Source organism: Papio anubis, chromosome 13 (assembly GCF_008728515.1).
Source record: "Papio anubis isolate 15944 chromosome 13, Panubis1.0, whole genome shotgun sequence".
NCBI classification, from domain to species: domain Eukaryota; kingdom Metazoa; phylum Chordata; class Mammalia; order Primates; family Cercopithecidae; genus Papio; species Papio anubis.
The window spans coordinates 70,887,708-70,912,108 of record NC_044988.1 but is presented as its reverse complement, the minus strand read 5'-3'; the positions used below and the strand labels follow the sequence as shown (position 1 = coordinate 70,912,108).

The 24,401-nt window shown below is 35.7% G+C and overlaps 1 protein-coding gene and 1 long non-coding RNA gene across 2 annotated transcripts in view; one reads left to right on the top strand and one right to left on the bottom strand.

Annotated features, from left to right (window-relative positions):
• GRIN3A (glutamate ionotropic receptor NMDA type subunit 3A) overlaps positions 1-24,401 on the top strand; it is a 163,178-nt gene that overhangs the window by 67,418 nt on the left and 71,359 nt on the right. The window lies entirely within an intron of this gene.
• On the bottom strand, positions 9,325-11,421 carry LOC103878190. The gene is made up of 3 exons (XR_002517487.2): positions 11,335-11,421; positions 10,667-10,743; positions 9,325-9,447 (listed from the first exon to the last, which is right to left on the bottom strand). It is a non-coding gene; the product is annotated as an uncharacterized LOC103878190 (long non-coding RNA).

Below are 24,401 nucleotides of genomic sequence, written 5' to 3'. Positions count from 1 at the left end.
TAAAAAATGATACAATGGAAATAATTAAATTTTATTATAAGCACCAAAATCAACTGCTAGGGAACTCACTGAGTATAGAACAAGCAGTATCGCACTAACTGAGATGGCAGAACTAGCTAAGGTCTATAGAAAAAGGAGAGCTGTTCAGCTGACTACCTTACACAGAAGGGAGAGTGCCAGCAGTCCAAGGACATTCAAGAAGATTTTGTCTATCCAGGGTACCCTTGATATCATAGACATCTGACCCTAAGGGTAGAAGAAAGAGGAAGTGTAGAGTGCAGGTAAACAGCCAAAGCAGGTAATACTTAGGTAAGGACAGTCACGTCCATGTTCTCTCTGGATTGAACCAGGGCCCCTCTAAGTGACCTGGGGTAGAGAAAATTAGTCCAGCCCAATAGGACTAGAGAGGAGGGGACTGTCAAGGACCAAGGCAATTAAAACAGAGCTCGAGGGAGTACTGCAGTCCTGACGGGAAACAGAATGCAGATCTGAAGCTGCAGTGCATTCCAATATATAGAATACATTTAGCAGAGATTGGAGAAAAGTTCAATTCAGCAGGTACACTCAGGACATACCATATTTGAAGCAACTGGAGCTAAGCTGAGCCTTTCAAATTATAAAACATTCACATGCTTTTCCAAATGCCCTTTGTCACACCAAGTCTCAATGTATTGAACTATTTACTATGTTACTATTAAACTTTTAAAATTAATTTCCTAGAGCATCAACAAGTAGGACATTTGTAGCTATCTTTACTAAATGATAGAATGCCTCAGAGGGCTGGTAGCAGCTTTAAAGGTTTTTCATAGATGGTTTCAATTGGATATAAGTCCTGTTTTGCAACCAAACGAATGTAAGAAATTTGACCCTTTTATTGCAAACCTCCTGATAAGTGACATGAACCTCATGAGAGGATTCAGCCAACAATGCCTCACTGACTAGGCAAGAAATTTTGTAACTTCTCAATGAATACTCATGGCTTTATGTTAGGAGCTGGAATTCAGCGAACACAAATAAAATCTTTAGCATAAATAAACGCATCACCCTAAAGGGAGATGTTGGTGATGCTTCTGCATTCACATCCTGCACTAGCATCAGCAGCCTTTGTTTATTCTTTGCCCCAGGAGTCCTGTAAATCTTCTGAAGGTTTTCAGCCTCACTAGAAACTTAGATTATTTGTGAGAATCTCAACAAAGTGACTCCTAAATTATTAGCTCAAAATTAAAAGTATTTAGTCTGATCTAGTAAAAAAAAAAAAATCTAATATATGCCTGTTGTGGAGATTGCAGGCCATTATCTTATGTAAAAAGATGAACACAATACTAACTAGAGTTTCATTTATCAGAACCAGTGATAGCCAAAATTAAGCCAGGGATGCTATGCATGAAAAAGCTGTAATGGTGATTATGCTAAAGTATTAAAAACTAAAAATATAAAGACAAGCTATATGCAGTAGTAAAATTATTTTTAAGCAAAAAGAAATAATCATTTCATCTCTGACTCCACCAGAATAAAGAGGTGAAATTTTTTTGTAAGTCTAACCCAGTCCACAAGACAAAGCCAGCAGAACTGGACAAAGTCAACTTTGCATTACAACTAGTGAGTTCTTAATGAAATGGGACAAACCTAAATCTCAACTATTTTCAATTTGAGATAATAAATGAATTTCCACGAAGTTTCTTAAAAATGTATATGTGTGTACTAGTGTTGCTTCTATGTTAAAATATCTCTTTTGTAGGTTCACTTTTTTCCATAAAAAGACACCGAGATTACTTAGCTAAGCAACGCTTGACCCCAGGACTTAGGAGGAATAATTGTTGTGGCAGAATTCTTTAGTTTTCATCCAAATACATCGTATTATGTGGACTACAGAATGTCCTCACTCTCAAACAGAGATATAAGATAAAAATTATTTCCATCCCTCAGTCACTCAGAATGTACTCTTATTATATGGTAGTTACTCACATGAGTGCTCTTCTCTCCTATTAATGCTAAATTCTTTGAGGAGGGCCTATACCATTTCTTATACTAAATGATATAGAGCAATTCAGAGGTAAATGAGTCAAATTGTTTGACTTCAATCAATTCAGGAAGAAAAGATATAAACAAAAGGAGAAGCAACTTAGAAGGTTAAAAATATGCCAAAGTTTAGCAACAGATGAAATACTGTCCAAGTTCAAGGAAAGAATGATCACCTTCTACTCATCACAATAGAAGAAAGTTTAATTAATAAGGTAATATTTGTGCCTATTCTTAAAGAATAGTAAGAATTCAGAATGTGTGTCCAGGGAGGAGAAATGGACCTCCTAAGTGAAGAAGCAGAATGAATTGCTTGGAGGTAATTCTTTATATTACCTATAAATTATATATTACCTATTTTATAATATAATGTATTACCTCCAAGTAATTCATTCTGCTCCTTATAATATAAAGTATATGGGTATATAGTATAAAGTATATAGGTAATATGAAGTATAAAGCACAAGCAAGATATGAGGAATCCAATTTAGCTACAACATAGGCTAAGGAGAGAAAGGAGGTAAGATCCAAGTCTGGAAAAAGTAAGCTTAATTGAGATAACAGAGGATCTTTGATGTCAGGCTAAGAAGAGTGAACTTCAATATAGATCCATGACCATTTTTGAACAATAGAATAGCACGGTATAGTGGTATTCATTTAGGATGGCTGCTTCAGCAGCAGGTAAACAAGATTACAAGAGAAAGAAAATGAACAGAGCTGAAATTATAGCTTTAGTCATTGATACAGATTTGGTCACTGAAGAAAGGATGTGAGAAATATTGCCAATCAGCAGGACTTGGCAATTAATTGGTTGGGAGAGGCAACCAAGAGTCACACCTTCAGAGCTGCAGGCCTGAGTGTCTGAGAAGATGCTGGTACATTCAAGGAAGCAGAGAAACAACAGTTCACGGGCTAGAAAATATGGCAGTTGGTTCAGTTTCATGCATGGCACTTTTTAAACTTTTCATTTAAGTTTAGGGGTACATGTGCAGTTTTGTTACATAGGTAAACTTCTGTCATGGGGGTTTGTCATACAGATTATTTCCTTGCCCAGGTATTAAGACTAGTACCTGTTAGTTGTTTTTCCTGAACCTCTCCCTCCTCCCACCCTCTACCCTCCTATAGGCCCCAGTGTGTGTTGTTCCCCTCTATGTGTCTGTGAGTTCTAATCACTTAGCTCCCACTTATAAGAAAGAACATGCAGTATTTGGTTTTCCCTTCCTGTGTTAGTTTGCTAAGGATAATGGCCTCCAGCTCTATAGCATACATAGCATTTTTAAATCGGTTTTGAATATTTATGTTAAATCCAACAGACATTTGGAAACATGGAGCCAGAGTTCAAGAGAGAGATTGAAGCTAGTGAGAAGCTAGTGGCAGAGGGAGGCAACGCTGTTTATTAAAGCCCAAGGGGAGTATGAGATCCCCAGGGGAGAAGGTGATGGGGAGAAAACTTTGTTTGAAGGAATGCACCATGAATAAGGAGTCCCAGGACATTGGTCTATAGAATTTGTGGAGAGATGAGGTGAAAGATAAAGAGAATAAGGTGACTCATAAATTCATGCAGGTCCCCAAACACCACTCTGTAGTTTGAATTTTAATTTTTCGAGGTGAATATGGGAATCATGTTACCTGCTATGCCTACCTTCTTGTCAGTGGTTATCAGAAAAAAATAGAGGCAGATTCATGCCCAGAACAAACCATGAGAATTAGCATGCATGCACACATACGTGTGTCTTAATGTCTGATGAAACCATTAAGTTGGTGCAAAAGAAATTGCAGTTTTTGCCATTGAAAGTAATAGGTTTATGTGATTTAATTTTTTGAGTATTTTTCAAAATTCCATTTTCACTTTTCAAATTCACTTTCACAGCATTTTAGTTTTAATCAGGGAGAATGTAGTTCTTATGGAGAAGTCACAGATCTCTGTGGTCCTCTTAGGACATTTGTTTTTCTGCTGTAAGCTGAAAATTCCCCCAATCTCAATGGGAGGTGACATTTTATATGGAGTAATGGCCACACTCCAAAGATTCTTCCACCACTGACTTACTATCTGCTTTATTTCTCTTCATATCCTTTTATCTGCTGGATATTAGGATGGTTCCCCTTATAACATGTTGCCATTTCCATCCCGTTTTCACTACACAAAACTCACCTCAGTTAATTCATCTCAGGAAAATCTTCCTGTGCCTCCCCATTAATGCTCTTGAACACCTGCCTCCTTTCCTCCTTTAACTCTTCTTTGGTTATCTTGAGATAATCTCTCCAAGTCTTTCTGTTATAATTGTGTGCCCTAAAACTTCGAAAATAGTAGAAGAATTTTACTAAGAAATGTGCTCCAAGGAATTGATGCTTTTACCTCTTAGAGGCTATCTAGGCACCCCAAATCTAAAAATTAAACTCCCCAAAGTTCTATCTACTATTTTCTTAAACCTACATTTCTGTTGCATATAATATTTTAAATTATAATAACAGTGTTTTCTTACTTTTGTGTAAATAGTATATATTTCTAGTTTAAAATTTAGGCTTATTTTTGGTATTAGTCTTGGAATCTAAACACCACTTATAAAATATTTCTATGGGAAAATATGTTCAGATGAAAAACCTATTGACTTAAAAGGTAAGATTTGTGATCCTCTGTATTTATACACCATCTGTCTGCAAGTTGAGTCCTGGCTACGTATCTGTAACCCTGATAGCAGATAACTTACAATGGATGTAATAGCTCCATTTTTCTTCTTGATCATAATTGTTTACAATGTTGGCTATACATTTAACACAATTAATAAAACTGTTAAAAATTAAGAGGGTGAATATTTTATCACCATTTTAGGGCTGAGATTCATTGGCTTTAACCAACTGCTTTGAATCAGAAATAAAATTAAAAGCAAAAGCCTGTGCAAGAAAGACAAATTTATGATTCACTGCATGTTGCAGCAGCCACAGGAGGTTGAATTTTTTTTTTCCTGATAGGGGGTCAGAGGAAAAAAATAATCTTGCTGCTGGCTGCTCTTGCAGATAACCCCAAGGGAGAGGAACTGGCCTGCTGTGCAAATGAGGTTCAAGAAGATGATTCTATCCTCACTTAACTCTTTTTGCTAGAAAAATTTATTTTACACTAAAAGTAATATATGTTGCTTCTCACAGTCTCATATCAACTCATCTGGGAAGCAAACTCCATGCTTCAGAGTAGGTGGGCTCTTGAAGCATGAGTCCGTGAAAGCGGGAATTTATGAGTGATACATTTAATAGAACTTGTTTGGATATTTCCTCAATGTAAAATAGCACTATTCGTTATAGGGAATGCAGAAAATAAAGTAGGCAGATGGAAGCAAGCATCTACTATCTCATCATCCAAATCATGTCATTTTAGCATTTGGGGATGATTGACAAGTGGATAGAAACTGCAGCCATATTTTTATCCAGTGAGGTCTCTCTTTGAGTCTGCGGTCTAAGGAGTGAATCCGGGCACTCATAGGACCTTTCAGCCATTGGCATCTGTTCTGCTGGCATCTAAGATGGGATGAGAAAATAACAGAACATAAAGTTCACTGGAAAATGAAGCTCCACTTCCCCATATGGAGTTGAACTGGCCCAGCTGAAAGGATACATGAGCACTCAAAAGTATGTTAGTGGACTTTCTAGTACTTCTTTTCCAGCTTCTCCCCCTTTAGCCCTGAGAAGTATCTAATAAAAAAAATAAAAGAAAAAGAAAAATTCAGCTCTGTAGAGGGAATAGGAAGCTAGTGTCATTGTTGTACAGGCAAATGACAGTACTGTTTTAGGAACACTGTCCTGGCGAACATTCAAGTAAATATTAAAAATTAAATAGACATGCTGTGAGGGCAAGGACAAACTTTAACCAAAAATATTAAAGCAAAGGACATTGGCATAGCCCTAGTAGGAAATAAGAAGCATTTCCCAAAATAAGAAAAACCACCTTTATTGATCTGCATATAACAGCTTGTGGCTGCCCAATAAAACATATGAATTCATATAATAAAAGCTGGCCATGAAGAAGGGAAGGATGCCATAACTCCAAGGCAAACAAGACACTGAAAATGGAATTTGAGGTGAGGGGAAAAAAACTGAATTACACCAAACCACTCATTCACTCTTTCTTAATTCATCCAATAACAGCAACTTCTAGCCCAAGCACCATGCGAGGTGCCTGGGAATTTAAGAGTAAGCAAAATAGACACTGTCCTTGCAACATGGAATTTAGTAGGAAAGAAAGACATTAATCAAGGGAGCACATAAATTAGTCAATGATTGATTTAAGCCATGCTAAATTACTGAGAAGTAAAATACAGCATAATCTAGGAGCCTGGCAGGGCGACCTGATCTGAATGGGGAAAGAAGGTCTGGCTAAGATCTGAATGAGATAAATGAGTTAAAGGGGAGTTGATGAGGACGTTAGAGAAGAGCATTTTAGGGTGATGGAGCTGCATGTGCAGATCCCCCAAGGCTAGAGAGAGGGGAGTGCAACTGTCTCATCAACTATGACATTGGAAAGCCAGGAAAATGGGAATGAGAGTCAGACAAGTAACAAGATAGAAGGTTTTGATCACTAGATGTTGTAGAGAAACCATTTCTCAGAAGAAGAAAAATCCAAAGAATGTCATATTGTAGGAAGAGCTGTACTTCCTACAGGCTCCATGTACTTCCAAATAGAAAACATAATAGGAGAAATATCCTATTCACTGTAGCAACAAAAGTTTATGATAGATCATGGAAATGTCCTCTATAAAAATTGGGTTAAAAGAAAAATTTTGCTTATGTACCAACACATAAAAGATAGTTGGGATCAAATAACTACCATATTACCAAGTTGGGAGACTGAATACGTAAAGATGTCAAAATTCCTTGATTAGTTTATAGGTTTGAAGCAACTCCAATCAAAATCCCAAAGGACTTTATTGTTTCTTTGATTAATATTTTAAAAACATATATTAATATATTTACATATAATATATTAACATTAATCTTTTCAAAAAGGCTCAAGGTATTTACTTTTCTAGATATTGAAATGCTTAATACTGGTAATAATAAAAGAAAAGCTAATATTCATTGACCATTTCCCACATGCCAAGCACTATTTTAAATGAAGTTAATGTAGTATTCCCACCTTCGTTAAATAGTTATAGAGATTAAATGAAATAATTCAAGTAAAGCACCTTGCATAGTGTCTGACACCTAAGGGCCACAAAATAATAGTAACAATAGTTAAAATCTTGTCATATTTTAGTACCAATAATTATATTTATCTTGAACAATCATTCCCTCCCCATCGTCAAGGTGAACACGGTGACAAGATTCCCTTACTGAGCTAACTTATAGAGAGGAGTTTGGAGACAAATTTCTTGCCTACTAAAAACAGATTAATTGTCATTGTGGTATGCATTTTAAGCATCATTCCTGACTTTGTATTTTCTTTCTTAGTTCACTCTGTTTTAATTTTTGCTACCTTGTATCTTATGTGACCTTTAAGCTGCCTTAAATCTTTTCGGGAAGATAGCAAGGTATGTATAAGTAATGTTAAAATCAAAAAATAAAGAATAGTAACAGTAATTCAGGAAATAGACAAATGGAACAATAAAGAAATTTAAATCATACTTGTAATTAAAGAAATACTAAATTAAAACAGAAATGAGATATTTTTGCCCATCACATTAGAAATTTTTTATTGATATTTCTCAACCTCAGTGGAAGCACATTAAGATGAACGCCAGCAAACACTACTACTGGGAAGCTGGGTTCATAAATCATTTTGGCCATTTGGATCAAGAGCCTTAAAAGGGTTTATGCCCTTTCACCCTTGATTTTCACTTCTAGGAATCTGTCCAAAGGAAATAATATAGTATGTGGACAACAACTTATTGCAAAGATTCACTACAACCTTACTTAAAATAGCAAAAACTTGGAAACCATGTAAGCATCCAATATGTAGAACAATTACTAAATTATAATATTCCATATGTTATAAAATGCAGCCAGAAGAAATGATATTGAAGAGCCTTTTAAGGTGTCAAAAAACCAAAATGTAATGTTAAGTGAAAAGTCAGGATACAAAACCACATACTACATTTTCAATTTTGTAATATACATATGTACATGCTATAAAGGGACATGACTGGAAGGAAATATGCAATGCATATAATGCAATGTATATAAAATATCACAGCACTGATATCTGGGCAGTATAATTAAGGAAATATTTATTTATTGTATTATTTCTACCTCATATTTTTTACAGCATTCATGTATTATTTATGTAATGGGAAAATACTTAATAACCCAAGTAAGAATGAGAATAATTCAGACATGAGACAATAGTGGTGACAATATCATAATAGCAATATTTGCTCCACATGTGCTGCTGCTGTCTGCAGCCTCAAATGAGATGAGTACCTCAATGAGTAACACTCCCATAGCAAATATTTTTATATTTTAAAGGCACTTATACTGTCCACAGAGGCTTTCAGAAGCAAATTTTCATCTCTACCCACTTTATTCCCTTCCTAGGACTTAACACAATCTGTAATTGTCATGCAATCTGTTTGTTAACCGTCCCACTTTATCTTGCTTAATGCTGTATCCTCAGAACCTAGCAGAGTGCTGGGTGAACAATAAATACTCAGTAAATGTTGTTCGATTAATGAATGAAAAAATGGCAGCCTCATTGGAATAAGAGTATAGTGATCTGCCATGATTACTTTGAAATCAATGTTTTTGATGTGACCTTTCAAAATTATTCTCATACTAGATGCTATGGAACAAATAGGAGAAAAACCCCTTTTGGGGGCAATGTAGTATGATATAAAGGACAATCTGGCATTGGACAGCTCTGTTTGATGTCTGATTCCATTACATATAGTTTTGTGAAGCTCTGCAAGTTACTCAGCTTCTCATGGCTTGTGTCTTCTCATGTGAGAAGATTAAAGAAGTTAATGGATGTGAAATATCCAGCTGAAGTTCTGATTCCATCTACCACTAGACTATAAACTCCATGAGAGTAGAGACTAAATCTTCCTTACACACCCATGTTCCTAGGGCCTAAGCAAATGGCAACTCCAAATTTAGATAACTACTGAGTAAGTAAATGGACTTGATTGTGACACCTATTGAAGCAGAGGTAGCCAACATGAGACCAGTAGGATAGAGGTAGAGGGTAGGAGCACTTCTCATTTGCAGTTGAAATTATGTCCAAAGGTGACCCAGAGTGTTTCAGCCAGGACATTGTATATAATTATTATATGTATTTTGCATATATCACTGCATATAATTTGCTTTCATTAAAGCAAATAACACCTAAGACCATGATGCCCATAGTGGAGCCAAGTCTCAGAGATGTAGGATCCTTGAGTAGGAAGGCACTGTGAGGGAACACGAGACAGATGATGCTGCCCCAGCCTGGGTGGTTCTGGATCCCTGGTGGTATATTATGGAGTTGGATTAGAATCATTCAGTAGGTCTTACATGGATCAGACACATACTACATGACAATTAGTGGAAACTGGGGGAGGGAAAATGGTATATTTTTTTCCTTCCCGAATGTTCTCCAATTCAAGGAACTATAGGAAAATAATCAAGGCTTTGCTAATTCAGATAGATAAGTCAAAAACTGAACAAATATACATGTAACTTATTTATTTATTTTCTTACATACTTCTAAAATAATTTTGAGGTGACATCTTTGCAGAACTTTTAAAATAACTGCAGTTGTATTACTTTTAAATAGATACAGTAATTCATATTAAATACAGCAAAGTGTTTTCAATTAGATACCCTGCTGAGTTTGCCTTAATGTATGTCTAAGATCATTTCCTTTATTTTAATACAAGCAGAGAATAGGTCAAATTTTTGCCAACCTTTCTCTTAAATTAAGGGAAAATTGACTTATACCCTTGTTTACATTATTAACCTTCTTAGCAAGTATTAAGATATTTGCTATACCAATACATAGATACTTTCTATGTATAAATAAATACATAGATACATACTTTCTATGCCAATGAATATGTCATAGAATATCTATAAATATTTATGTGTGTATTTATATACATATGTATCTTGGGGAAATATAAACAATTATCAGCATACATGTCTATTAATTCTGTGTTCACATAGACACATTAGTATTATTTTAAAAGTTCATGTAAGTTAAATGGACTCACATTGGGAATAGAGAGAACTAAGTTAATGATGATTTGCTCTGTGAAGAATCTTATTTTCATGCTCAATAAATATTTATCTGTGTGCGAAGAAGTTGCAGGCAGTCCCCCAAGAGGGCTCCTTTTGTGTCTAAAATATATGTACTTTAGTTCCACAGGCACAGGGTAAATAAGTTAAGTTGAATGTTGGATTTTTATGATTTAGCCTCAACTGATACTTTGATCACTAATTAGATCAGAAGGTAGTGTGATTCCACCACTGGTGTATGCAGTGGCAAGCCAAGAATCTTAACATAGTTCAGGTCTGTTGTGAACTCAGTATGGGAAATTCAGCCAGTTAGGACTCAATTTTCTCAATTGCAACTGAATACAAGCCTACTCCAGCCAATTGCACAGATAGATAGACAGACAGATAGACGATAGATAGATATGCAAATAACATGTATATAAAATATATTATGTTATTCATAGCTTACTTTCAGAATATTTTGTCAGAATCCATTATTTTTCAAGCTCAAGAAGTGAGTTTGATATTTTATCAGAAAGCTGCTGCCTAAAAAATGCCAAAAAACAGAAAATTTTAACAATACCAACCAAACAAAACCTATCAATGTTTCCTTAAATTATATTTCAACTAGATTTTTTTCTGTGCATGATCTGAAGGGGTATAATTAATGGAGGTAAATCAATTGGCAAATAAGAATGTAAGTGAATATGGGTATATATTTATCTCCTATGGTTTGTGTTTTAAATGATGATTAACTATCAACCTAAAGGTGATAAATGACTTATTTCACTTCATGGTAAGACCATAGATATAATTCCAGGAACAGAAAATAAAAATGTCAATGTCAACAAATAATAATGTTAACATGTATTATATACCTGCTATAGTCTAGGGACTATGCTATCTGCTTTAAATTGAATTTTCCTCACTTAAACTTTACTACATCCATACAGATGAGGAAATTGGGCTAAAAGAAGGTAGATGAGTTGTCCAAAGCCATATAGCTAATAAAAGGTAAAGGCAGGATTCATACCCAGCAATAACTGATGATAAATTATTCCTACTCAGTATTTCATTAACACATGCAGTAAAAATGTTCTCCCCGACCTGATTTATTCCAACGAGTCCTTTCCTCACCTCTGGACTTAGGCTGCAAAAGCTGCTCACACCACAAAGATGATCGAAGAGCAGAGACTGCTGCTAAGGCTGTGATATTTGAATCTTTGCACAAATGGTACAGGATTCAGTCTGGGATGAAGAAGCGAAAGAGACACAGATGCAGGGAGGAATAACTTCTACACCCCCACCACCATTATCGTCACTACTCCCTCTCCCAAGAAAGTACTGTGGCAAGAATATATCCTCTGGATACTTCATAAACTAAGAAGGAGGAGCTGCTTATCTGCATAGTGTCTTCCATCTACCACCACTGTGGCATGCTGTCAGTCTCAGATGCTGCCCCACTCTCCTGCCGCCACCCCCTGTGAAATGGCAGCTTCCCTTCCTTCTCTTTCTCCCCTGCAGTTAGACATCTCCAAATGAAGCTGTAGTGTCTCAGTATGAACTCTGATGCCAATTAATGTTCCCACTGTTAAATCTCTTCATTGTTACTCCACTCTACCTTCAGCACTGCTAATGCTCAACTCACATAAATTTTGCTCAAAGCATTAAGTCCTTCCCTGTTCATTGAAATACTGTTTACACTATTGAAAGGCTAGAAATAATCTATAGTCATCAAGAGTAGCTGGGTTAAATAAAGCAAAGTACATTTTTTCATTGGAATATGGTATTACTATTAAGGAAAGAAATTGAGCAGGTTGTGAATTATCAAATTAAAAATTAGATTACACAAACTATAAATCTATAATAAAATTCCATATAAAACCATTATACTAACTTTTTTGTTTTACCTAATTGGCACTCATGAAAAAGGGTTGCTCACCACTAGAATATAAAGATATCAGAGGCATCTCAAATCTTATTCCTGCCACATATTCTGGAAATACCCCCAACAGTCATTTCTTGGAATTAAGAAATTTTTCTCCAGAAAGCCCCTACATATGCTGCTTACATTTCAACATAAGACAAACGTTATCTGAAAGAGATGATACTCCTCTTAATTTTCTATATGAGTTACTAATTTAGACGATATGATTTTGCTTACACAGAGAACAAGGGGAATATATACCACTGGGTGGTTTGATGAATTTCAGGGGGAAGACACAAATTATCAGATCTATAGAAGAAGAAACCAGGAAAAAAAAGGCAGCTGGAACAGCTTCCTGCCAAGATTCAAATCCCTGTCGCTCTCTACTCCTCATAGGTGAGGCTGCTTCTCCCCCATTTTCAAGCACCGACCTTTTCCTTGTCTTTCCCCAACAAGGCTCAGGAACCAATCCTGTTCCATCTTAGGGAGAATTTAAGATGCTATGTCCGGATCCTTTCTCTTCAGAAGTTTGGTTCAAGGACAAGCAGTTCTGGCATCTCCAGGAGCTTGTTAGAAATGTAGAATCTCAGACCCAATCTCAGGCTCTACCCTAGACCTACCAAACCAGAATCTGCATTTTAACAAGATCCCTAGGTGTATTATGCACAATACAACCAGAGAAGCAAAGCTACAGGTCCGTTTCCACATGACCCAACATCAGATCACTACTGCTACTGGCCCCACTCCTATCTTTTACTCTTGAATCTGCGACATTCTAGGACTACATCTAATAATTGGTTCTATTCCCTCTTAACAAGCTTAATGTTCCATTGACTTCCATACTGTGATCCTGCTTAGCTCTGGCCTTCTCCCAGCATCTGGGAGATGCTTTGACTCAGAGTCTTGTTTGCCAGCTACAATTTTAGCCCACCTGGTTGACATCTTGGATAATGGACCTACACAATTATCTTTTTCATTGTTCACCCAGAATTCTCCCACCCCACTGCTAAACTGTGCCAAACCAGCACAAATCAGTCTATCCTCTAAAGAATTTCAGAAAAGATTCCTTTTGCAAGTCTTTTTACCCTTGTTTTTTACCCTGTGGAGATAGCAAGCAGCTTTATCAGCTTCTTTGTTGAACCATTATTAACCCATTTCTCACTCTGCTCTTCACATTTTGTAAATCAGTTCACAAATCACTCTTTCCAGCTTCTCTGAAGAAATGAAAGGTGCTGCCCCCGTATTCACATAATTTTATCATCTGCACACTTTTACACAGGCCTCTCATCTCATCTACAATTGAATGCTGTAAGGGGAAAAAGTGTTACATATTGAAAATACAAGTTTTATCCTAATCCCATTATTTTCTTTTCATTTTTACATCCTTTTAGAAAATGACTATTTTGCTTCACTAATATGACAAATAATTATGACACACATCATTTGTAAAGTCCTTCATTGCCTCCCAAACACTTTCAGTTCATCACCTCATTTCATTCCCTACATCTTTGGGAAGCAGAAAATGCACTTGCTGTTGGAGGAGACTGAGGCTCAGAGGAGTTAAGTGATTTTTCCAAAGATCAAGCTGGTACTTAAACCCAAGTTTTAATTTCAGATTCATCATAATTTTGGAGACAATGTGCTGCCTCATATTAAACTACATTCAAAAACATATTAAGCATACAATGATAGGAATGCTCACAGCTCTCAAAGCTTTGCTCAGCATTTTGAGTGTGTAGTTTGAGAAGAATAATTATCAGAATAAGAAATTCATAATATGCTAACTTAATTACTGCTCAATGCACATCTAGTACTTGTGAATTACCACAAGTTTTTAGATGGTTTAACTTTGAAGGAGCTGAATATCTTGCAGGTCAAATATGAAATCAAGTAGTCAATCTACTGAGAGCCAAACTGAAGTCCAAAATTGCAGAATATATTTTGCTTTATGTCATGTACCAAATGACTAACAGGCAGCGAAGGTTTTCAGGATTATAATTTTAGCCCAAGGTTCTGGTAACTACATGAAATCTTTGAGTGGTTTATGATATCTTAAGGTGAAATTATAGCTCCCCATGGGCAAAAGTTGTTGAAATGCTTTCAGCCAGTGAGTACTGTAATTAACCTGTCCTCTATAGCAATTACAGGAAAAACTATATTGAATGCCTAGTCATATTGACTAATGACTGTAAGTATACAAATTACTTTTTAAATGAGAATGACAGGCAGGAAATTCATTCACCCATCAATTCCATAAATATATATGTCACCATATATATTTTGTATGTTTGCCATTAAGATAAAGGCTAGGAATACAACAGCAGAGAAGTCAGATCTCTACCTACCATTTCCAAAATCTTCCATTTTAGCAAGAAAATTAGACCTTAAATGACCATAGCCATGAGATGAGTGTTACGATGATGAATGGAATATTATCCCAAATATATTAACAGGAACCTGGCCAACTGGGGTGGATGTGAGGAACACAGTCAGAGAAGGCCTCCTTGAGGAAGAAAACATGCATTCTGAATGATGAATCAAAATTATGAAGGAAAAGAGGAGAGGAAATCTCTTTCTTAATAGGCAGATAAAGCAAATGAGAAAAAAAAAGAGACATTGAAGGGAGTACACAGGGAATCAGTCTCCCTCTGAATGACAGGAAGAGCTGTGTGGGTACGTGAGAGGAAAAAGTGGGAAACAATCAGAAAATAATTTGCATAAAATAACAGACTAGACATCAATAAGAAATAGGTACAAAAATTTCACATTATGTTAGATATATATGATATGCCTATGTTATATATGATATATAACATAGAGTATTTGCATATCATACATGTATATATTATGTATAATATATATAATGGAAAATATAAAGCATGTATAATATAGTACCTGTATATATTTGATATATGTGTGCATAGGTATATATATGTGCATGTGTATGTACCAGAACTGAATTTGTAATGATAAAACATTAAGCCATTTGCTATAAAATGCCTCATCTTCAGTCATAAGAAAAAAAATAACTTAAGATTCAAAGACTGTAAGATAATATTCAAAAGGTAACTAATTAAGATGACAAAATCAGATAAGATAATAAAACACTGTATTGAATGAAAAAATAGGTACACAATTTTAAAAGAGACCAAGAGGTTATTCAATGCGAAATATTTACCTGCCTAAGATGTAATTCACTTCGGTGAATACAAAGATTGCCACCAAATGGAAAAGCCCAGAAAGAGCTCCTAACCACACAAGTCATCTCTAAATAATATTTCAATATCATTTCGAACAATTAAATTATATTATTATTTTCAGTGATAATACAATTTTCATTTGTATTACACTTGACCATATTTTTTCAGCTTAGTGATGAGGTACACATACAATAGAGTTTTAGCATAGTTAAATATAAATAAATTTTCAATCATACATATAAAATGAAAAATAGATACAAGAAAGATTATGCTTCAGAATATCAAACTGTATCAATAATAGGTGGAAGGCGAAAACGAAGTAGAGACACCAACCAATAGAACAAAATACTTAAATATGTGCCTAAAGTTCTAAATAGCAGTTCTTAGACATAGGAAAAATTGGTTTTTGGTGTTAGGGTAATTATTAATCATTCTACTCCCTAAAAGTTGGTTTTACTAAGAAAGCAACATTATTTTTTTTAAAGTATTTTATCTGTCACAGGACAGAGAAAGTAAAAAATAATAAGATTTTTGAAGTTTCATCAATGTGCAATTTACAATGGAGTCACTTAAAACAGACGTAAGCTAAAAAATTAAAAGCTTAATTAACATAGCTCAATAAGTATAGAAATTATTTTGAAATATATTTTGTCACTTTAGAGTTCATCATAAATTCAAAAATAGTAAAAATCACCTAAATATTTATTTTCTCTCTGAAAAGCTCTGTGCTAAGTAAGAATCACAATGATATTACGAAAATAACGAAAAATTTTAGGCATTTTTACACTAAATGCTTTAATATAGTTATAAAAAGAAAGAAGCTAGTCCTTGGCAATTATTATTTTAAATCTTGCTCAGATGAAATTCCTGACACAAGTGGCATGTGATGACTGAAGTTTTAATCACCATTCATACTTGGAACATTTTATGCATTAATAATAGTTGGAGTAAAAATGAACAGTATTTTCCAAATACAGTAACTCAAAAATAAATGGAAACATTTGTGAAAATGTTTCATTTTTGAAAAATCTCCTTGGGCTGAGTCAAACCATGGAAAATTTTAGCTCAAAGGAAAATTCTTCCTCTTTCCCAGCCCCCCTGAAAAAAATCACAAGGATGTGAAAACAGAGGATTATAATGGAAGCTGTCTTGCAACATTAACTGCAGTGTTCATTCTTGTAAAAGCCATAATTCATGGCTGCTCCACAGCCCTTTTCTTTCAGCAATTATGCATATTAGAGGAAAGTTTGAATACAAAAAAACCAAATGCGGATAGAAAAGCAAGCCTCATAAAAGATGTATTTACTCCACTAGTTTTCCCTGAAGGAAAATGTGAAAGGTAACTAGGCTGCCCCAGTCCAAGGTGTCCCTAGTTCAAGGGAGTTGGAGAAAGCATGAAAACTACAGATGCAGGGCATTATACAGGGCTTACTGCCTGGGATTCCTTGTCAACCCATTGGCAGTCAACTCCATCACTAGAGGCTAGCACCTTTGGTGGAAGGAGGATGTTGGGACCTACTACTGGCTCTCTTGGGAATTTAATGCAAATTTGCTCTTTTAAAAGGAGAGTCCCAGGAGAGTACCTCAAACACACTCTTTTTTCTTCATTCCTTTTTTCTTCTTCCCTGTTTCTTCTGACTTTCATAGGGTGTCATGGAAAGCACCACATGAGAACCGCCCATGCCATTTTGATGACCTTCCTATTTCCAAAATCGAGTACAGAGACTGGCACTTGATAAACATTTGCTGGAAAAAAAGAATCAAAACTTTCTAAATCCTGTTTCAAATCAGAAACCTTGGGTTTGAATTTTATCTGTGTTCCATAACTGGGTTTTGTGACCCTGGGAAAGTTATTTATACTCTGGACCTCAGTCTCCTCACCTAAAAAATAGAAATGAAAATTATGTCTTCTCATAGCACCGTCCCCAGACAATTATGAAATACTGTATGTAAAATCTGTTAGCACAGCAGCTGACCTGCATAAATGCTCTGTGATTATTTGTTAAATCCAAATTCTTCATTTTGCCTATAATTCCAGAGTTGTAGGAGACTAAATGAATGAAAAAGACAGATTATATCAAGTTTAAGGACTCAGAACCCACTCTAGTGATTTTTTCTGATACTTGTAGTAGGCCAAAGCTAAATGTATCCTTGACTTCTCTAGGAAGAATTACAGTCAACATTTATAGCATTCAGGATTTATGCTTTGATATACATCTTTAAAATAAAGCCTGTTGCCATTTTTAAATGGGAAATCTCAGAAGAAGCTCAGAAATATTAGCAAGGAATACAAAATTTATTTATAAAATTTGCAGACTTATAATAACCCTCCAAGCAAGTAGCATAAATTTTAAAATCTGAAAGGATGACCATACACACACACACACACACACACACACGCACACGCACACACACACAATGGATTTATTGCATACATCTTCAGATTAACAAATCAACCAGCAAGCTACTCTCTGTGCATAGGGTCTGTGGAGGATACAAAGAATAATGCACACAAAAAACATGTAATCAAGTTAAGATTAAAATATTGCAGTAAAACTAGGAAAATAAATGTGTTCACCAGAGTATCAAATAAGTATGTCAGTATCCCTGACCACTGTTTATCAAAAGTAGCCTTCCCACCTGACTTTCTATCACATCATATCATTTTCCCTTCCTTTCTTTAATTTCTTATTATCTGTAATTGTCTGGTTTGCTTTGTGTTGTTTTTCTCCATAGGAGTAGAGACATTTTCTGCATTATTCATAGGGATTATCAACTGATACAGATTACACATTAATGGGGTCTTTGTTCTTGAACCTATCACCTGACCCAAGGACCCTAACTAAGGTGGCAGTTAAGACCAAATCACAAATATGCCTGAAACATTTCATTAAGAAATCATTCATTTCTTCTTGCATGTTATTTTTATATCAATTAATATAATTCCAAAGATATTAATAAGGCACTATGATGGATTCTAAAAGACTTCAGAGAAACATATTTCCTTGAGAAATACATACAAGTAAACAAATATTTATACTACATTGTGATTCGTGAAATAATAAAAAATAGATAAAAGGGAAACATAGTACCCACAAGGACGGCTAACTCTCTCTTAGGAAGATTAGAGAAGGTTTGAAAAAAAGATAGTACTTACTGAGTTTTAAAGAAATAATAGCAGTTTACCCAGGAACCAAACTTTGAGGGAAAAAAAAAAGCAGGAGGAGGTTGGGAATTCCAGGCAGCGGTAACAGCAAGTGCAAATGTTAAAAGGTAAGACTGGACCAAATGACATGAGTGCTGGGATTACTGACAGAAGATCTTGGTTTAGTTTCTGGATCCTCACGTATAGTTGTTACCACTGTATCAGTCACCTATTTCTACAATAATATTGCAAAACAACCATAAGGTATTGGCATAAAACAAAAAGCATATAGGCCGGGCGCGGTGGCTCACGCCTGTAATCCCAGCACTTTGGGAGGCCAAGGCGGGCGGATCACAAGGTCAGGAGATCGAGACCACGGTGAAACCCCGTCTCTACTAAAAATACAAAAAATTAGCCGGGCGCGGTGGCGGGCGCCTGTAGTCCCAGCTACTCGGGAGGCTGAGGCAGGAGAATGGCGTGAACCCAGGAGGCGGAGCTTGCAGTGAGCCGAGATCGCGCCACTGCACTCCAGCTTGGGGGACAGAGCGAGACTCCATCTCAAAAAAAAAAAAAAAAGCATATATATAGCTCACAAATTTTGCCAGGTTTGGTTGAGCTGGTCCAAACTTACTTACCTATTTTGGGATCAGCTGGCTGTTGGATGATACACAGTGGCTTCAATAATTTGCTGCAGTGATGTGGCTCTGTTCCACATGTCTTATCCTCCAACACACTCATTCAGGCATGTCCTTCTCATGGTGATAACAGAGGGCTATGGCACAAGCAAAGATGCAAGCACTTTTCTAAGACTGTGCTTAGAACATGTCTGCTAACACTCCAATGACTACTGGCAAGTCACAAGGCTAGGACCAGAGCTAGAGGGGAGAAGCCTAATAGTGAAATGACAAAGGGTGTGAAACAGAAAGGAGAGAAGAGTTGGAGCCACTAACATAATCAGTCAACTGCACCTACTTAATCTCCAGAGTTTGGGTTCCTTTTCTGTAAATGAAGAACAAAACAATTATTCCCTCCTGACATCCCATGGTTGTTGGGAGGAAGTGTATAAAAGGTGTTTTAGAAGTACTGTAGCCGAAAATAAACAGGTAAGTAGCCAAGAAGTTGTCATGGAAATCTAAAAGATTGGTGTTGCTCTGTTCATGGTTTGCACGTCAGCTAGCCACACATTTAAATTTCAACCCCTATTCCATTGCTGCAAACAGTGCTCCGCTCTTTGAATCCAACTCACTCCCGGTGGTTCAGCCGTATTAGCACTCTCAGAGACAGAACAGACAAAATGCACTCCACTTGTTTGAGACTGTGTTTTGTTCCAGAGACAAGGGTAGAACATTTTCTAGACTGCAGTCAATAAAAGACATCCAGGTTAAGCCCTGGTATGCATCAGTGACATCAGCAAAATGGCAGAATAGAAAGTTCCCCAGCAAAACTCTCCCAATAAAAATACAACTAGAAACTATTCAAAAACAAGAATACCTCCCTGAATATACCAGAACTCAGAAGAGAAGCACAGAAATCCCCTAGGTCCACAGAATTGAGACAAGCTGCAACCATTAAGAGAAACAGTTATTTCAGACTGCACCACTCTTCCCTCAAGCCAGCATAACACCACTCAGAGAATTTCCCTAGATCCACGGTTGCCAATAAGAGAGGAGAGAATTGGAAGTAGAGGTTCATTCTCCCCACCAGTCTGGAATCTTCATGAAAAGCCCACTCTGGGAACTGTTGGGAGTGCTAATATGTCCCATGGGAACTATTGGGAGTGCTAATATGACTGAACCACCCGGATGAGTTGGATTCAAAAAGCAGGGCGCTGTTTGCAGCAACTGATGAACAGATCTTGGAGGCTACTCGTCACTCTAATCAGCAAAGACACCATGTTGACAAGACTGGCTGATGCTACAGTGCTGCAGGGGAAACAACAGGCAGAGAGGCCTGAATCCCTAGCCAGATTTTCCACAAATTCCATGTGCTCACATGGAGAACTCTCCTGGCCTGGAAACAACTATAAGGCAAGGATTAAGTTCCAGTGCTCATTTTAGTCTTCACCAGACTATAAAACAATGGCAGGGCAGCAATATAGTTTTATGGCAGCTTTTGAGCTCTGGTGCTCTTGATAAATCTTCCTCAGAATTAAGAACAATAGAAAGGCATCAATTTAGTTCAAGAGTACTATTTAAGTTCTGGTGTCCATTATAAGTCTTCCTCTGATGGGAAAACAATGACAGGGCAGTGACTTCAGTTCAATGCAATGTTTTAGTTCCGGTGTTCACTGCAAGTTCTTCCCATCATGGGAAGAAACAACAGTCCAGTGTTTAAGTCTGACATTAGAAGTAAAGTTCTAACACCACCAAACAACACCACAAAAACTGAAAGAGATGGCTGCCTCCTCAAATGTACAGGCATCGAAGTAAAGATTCAAAGATTGTGAAACTTGGGGAAATATTACATCACTAAAAGAAACTAACAAAGCTCCAGCAGTGACAAAAAAGATCATTACATAATGATAAACGTGTCAATTCAGCAAGAGGATATAACAATTGTCAATATATATGTACCCAACACTGGAGCAACTAAATATATAAAACAAATATTAATAGAACTAAAGGGAGAGATTAATGGCAATACTTTAATAGTAGAGACTTCAGGATCCCACTTTCACCAATGAACAGATCATACAACAGAATATTAACAAGGAAAAATTGGAGTTAAATTACACTCTAGACCAAATGAACCTGATAAATATTTACAGAACATTCCATCCAGCAGCTGAAGAATACATATTTTCCTTGATAGCACATGGAACATTCTCCAATACAGACCACATGTAAGATCACAAAACAAGTCAACAAATTTTTAGAAATCAAAATCATATCACGTATCTTTTCTTACCATGATGGAATAAAACTAGAAATCAATAGCAGAAGGAATGTTGGAAACTGTACAGATTATGGAAATTGAACAACATGTTCCTGAACTATGAATGAGTCAATAAAGAAACTAAAAAGGAAACTTAAAAATTCCTTGAGACTAACAAAAATGGAGACACAACACATCAAAACCTATGGGATATAGCAAAAGCAGTTCTAAGAGGAAAATTTACGGCAATAAATACACAAAAAAAGCGAGACTTCCAAACAATGCACCTCAACGAACTAGAAAAGCAAGAATAAACAAAACCCAAAATTAATAGCAGAGAAAAATTATAAATATCAGAACAGAAATAAAATTGAGACTAAAATACAAAAGATCAACAAAATGAGTAGTTGGATTTTTGAAAAGGTAAACAAAATTGACAAACCTTTAACTAGACTAAGAAAAAAGAAAGAAGATGCAAATAAATAAAATCAAAAACAAAAAAGGAGACATTATAACTGATACCGCAGAACTACAAAGGATCAACAGAGGCCATTATGAACAACTATACTCCAGCAAATTGGAAAACCTAGAAGAAATTCTTGGATGTATACAACCTACCAAGATCAAATGATGAAGAAATAGAAAACCTGAACAGACTAACAATGAGTAACAAGACTGAAGCAGTAACAAAAAGTCTCCCATCAAAGAAAAGCCCAGGAGCTGACAATTTCGCTGCAGAATTCAACCAAACTTTTAAAGAACTGATACCAATTCTACTCAAACTATTTTGAAAAAATTAAAGAGGAGGAAATAATTCCAAACTCATTCTACAAGATCAACAGCATGCTAGTACCAAAACCAAACAAGGACACAACAAAAAAGCGAAAATTACAGGCCAATATTTCACTGATGAATCTAGTTACAAAAATCCTCAACAAAGTGCTAGCAAACCAAACTCAACAACTCCTGAAGAATATCATTCACCATGACCAAGTAGGATTAATCTCATGGACAGAAAGATGGTTCAACACACACAACTCAATAAATATGATACATCACATTAACAGGATCAAGAACAAAAAACATACGATCATTTCAAGAGATACTGAAAAAGCATTCATAAATTTCAGCATTCCTTTATGAAAAAGCTCTCAACAACCTGGCTATAGCATGAACATGCCTTAAAACAACAAAAGCCATATATGACAGACTCGCAGCTAATATCACACTGAATGGGGAAAACCTGAAACCCCTTACTATAAGATCTGGAACAAGATAGGGATGCACACTTTTACCACTTTTATTCAACATAGTACCGGAAGTCCTAGTAAGAGCAATTAGGCAAGAGAAAGAAATAAAAAGCATCCAAATTGGAAAGGAAAAAGTCAAATTATCCTTGTTCACAGATTTTTTATATTTAGAAAGCCCTAAAGACTCTACAAAAAAAAACTGTTAGATCTAATAAATTAATTCGGTAAAGTTGCAGGATACAAAAATTAGTAGCATTTCTATGTACCAACAGTAAACAATCTAAAAAGGAAATTGATAAAGCAATCCCATGTGCAATAGCTACCAAAAGAATAAAATAAATAAATTTAACCAAAGAAAGATCTCTAGAATGAAAACTATAAAACACTGATTAAAGACATTGAAGAGGACAGAAAAAAATGGAAAGATATCCCATGCTCATGGATTGGAATAATTAACATTGTTAAAATGTTCATACTACCCAAAGTGATCTACAGATTCAATACAATCCCTATGGAAATACAAATGATATTCTTCAAAGAAATAGAGAAAACAATTCTAAAATTGTAATGTAACCCCAAAAGACTCCAAATAGCTAAAGCAATCTTAAGCAAAAAGAATAATACTGGTATCAGCACACTGCCTGATTTCAAAATATACTACAAAGCTATAGTAAGTGGAAGCACAATACTGACATAGAAATGGACACATAAACCTTGGGTAAACAATGTATATTGTTTCAATGCATATTGAAGAGACAGTCTCGTCAATAATTGGTGCTAGGAAAACTGGATCTCCATATGGAGAAGAATAAAACTAGACCCCCATCTCTCACGTTATACAAAAGTTAAAATGGTTTAAAGACTTACATATAAGACCTGAAACTATGAAACTACTAGAAGAAAATATTGGGAAATGCTTCAGGACCTTGGTCTTGGCAGATTTTTTGGGTAAGAGCTCAAAAGCACAAGCAACATGAGGAAAAATAAACAAACAGGAATACATCAAGCTAAAAGGCTTCTGTACTACAAAAAAATAAAAATAAACCAATATAGCAAAGAGACAAAATGAGAGAAAATATCTGCAAACTATTCATTCAACAGGGGATTAATAACCAAGTTATAAAAGGATCTAAAATAATTCTGTAGCCAAAAAAAAAGCAAATAATCTAATTTTTAAATGGGCAAATGATCTGAATATACATTTTTCAAAAGAAGACATAGAAATGACCAGCAGGTATATGAAAAAATGCTCAGCATCACTAATCACAAGGGAAATGCAAATTGAAACCACAATGAGGTATCGTTTCACCCAGTTAAATGGCTTTTATAAAAAATATATAATATATATAATATACGTTATATATAATATATATATAATATATATATGCCATCAAGTGTGCAGAGAAATTGGAATTCTAGTACACTCTTGGTAGGAATATAAATTAGTACAGCCACTATGAAAAACATTATTGGGGCCTCTCAGAAAACTAGAAGTAGATCTAGCAATCTTGCTGCTGGTCCAGCAATCATACCATAAGATCCAGCAATCCCACTGCTGGGTGTATATCCAAAAGAAAGGAAATCAGTATATCAAAGAAATGTATCTGCATCTGCATGTTTGTTGTAGTGCTGTTCACAGCAGCAAAGATATGTGACTAACCTAAGGGTCTATCAACAAATGAATGGATAAAGAAAATGTGGTATACGCAATGGAACACTATAGAGCCATTAAAAAAAACTTGTCATTCGCAACAAAATTGATGGAAATGGAGGTCACTAGTTTAAGTAAAATAAGCCAAGCACAGAAA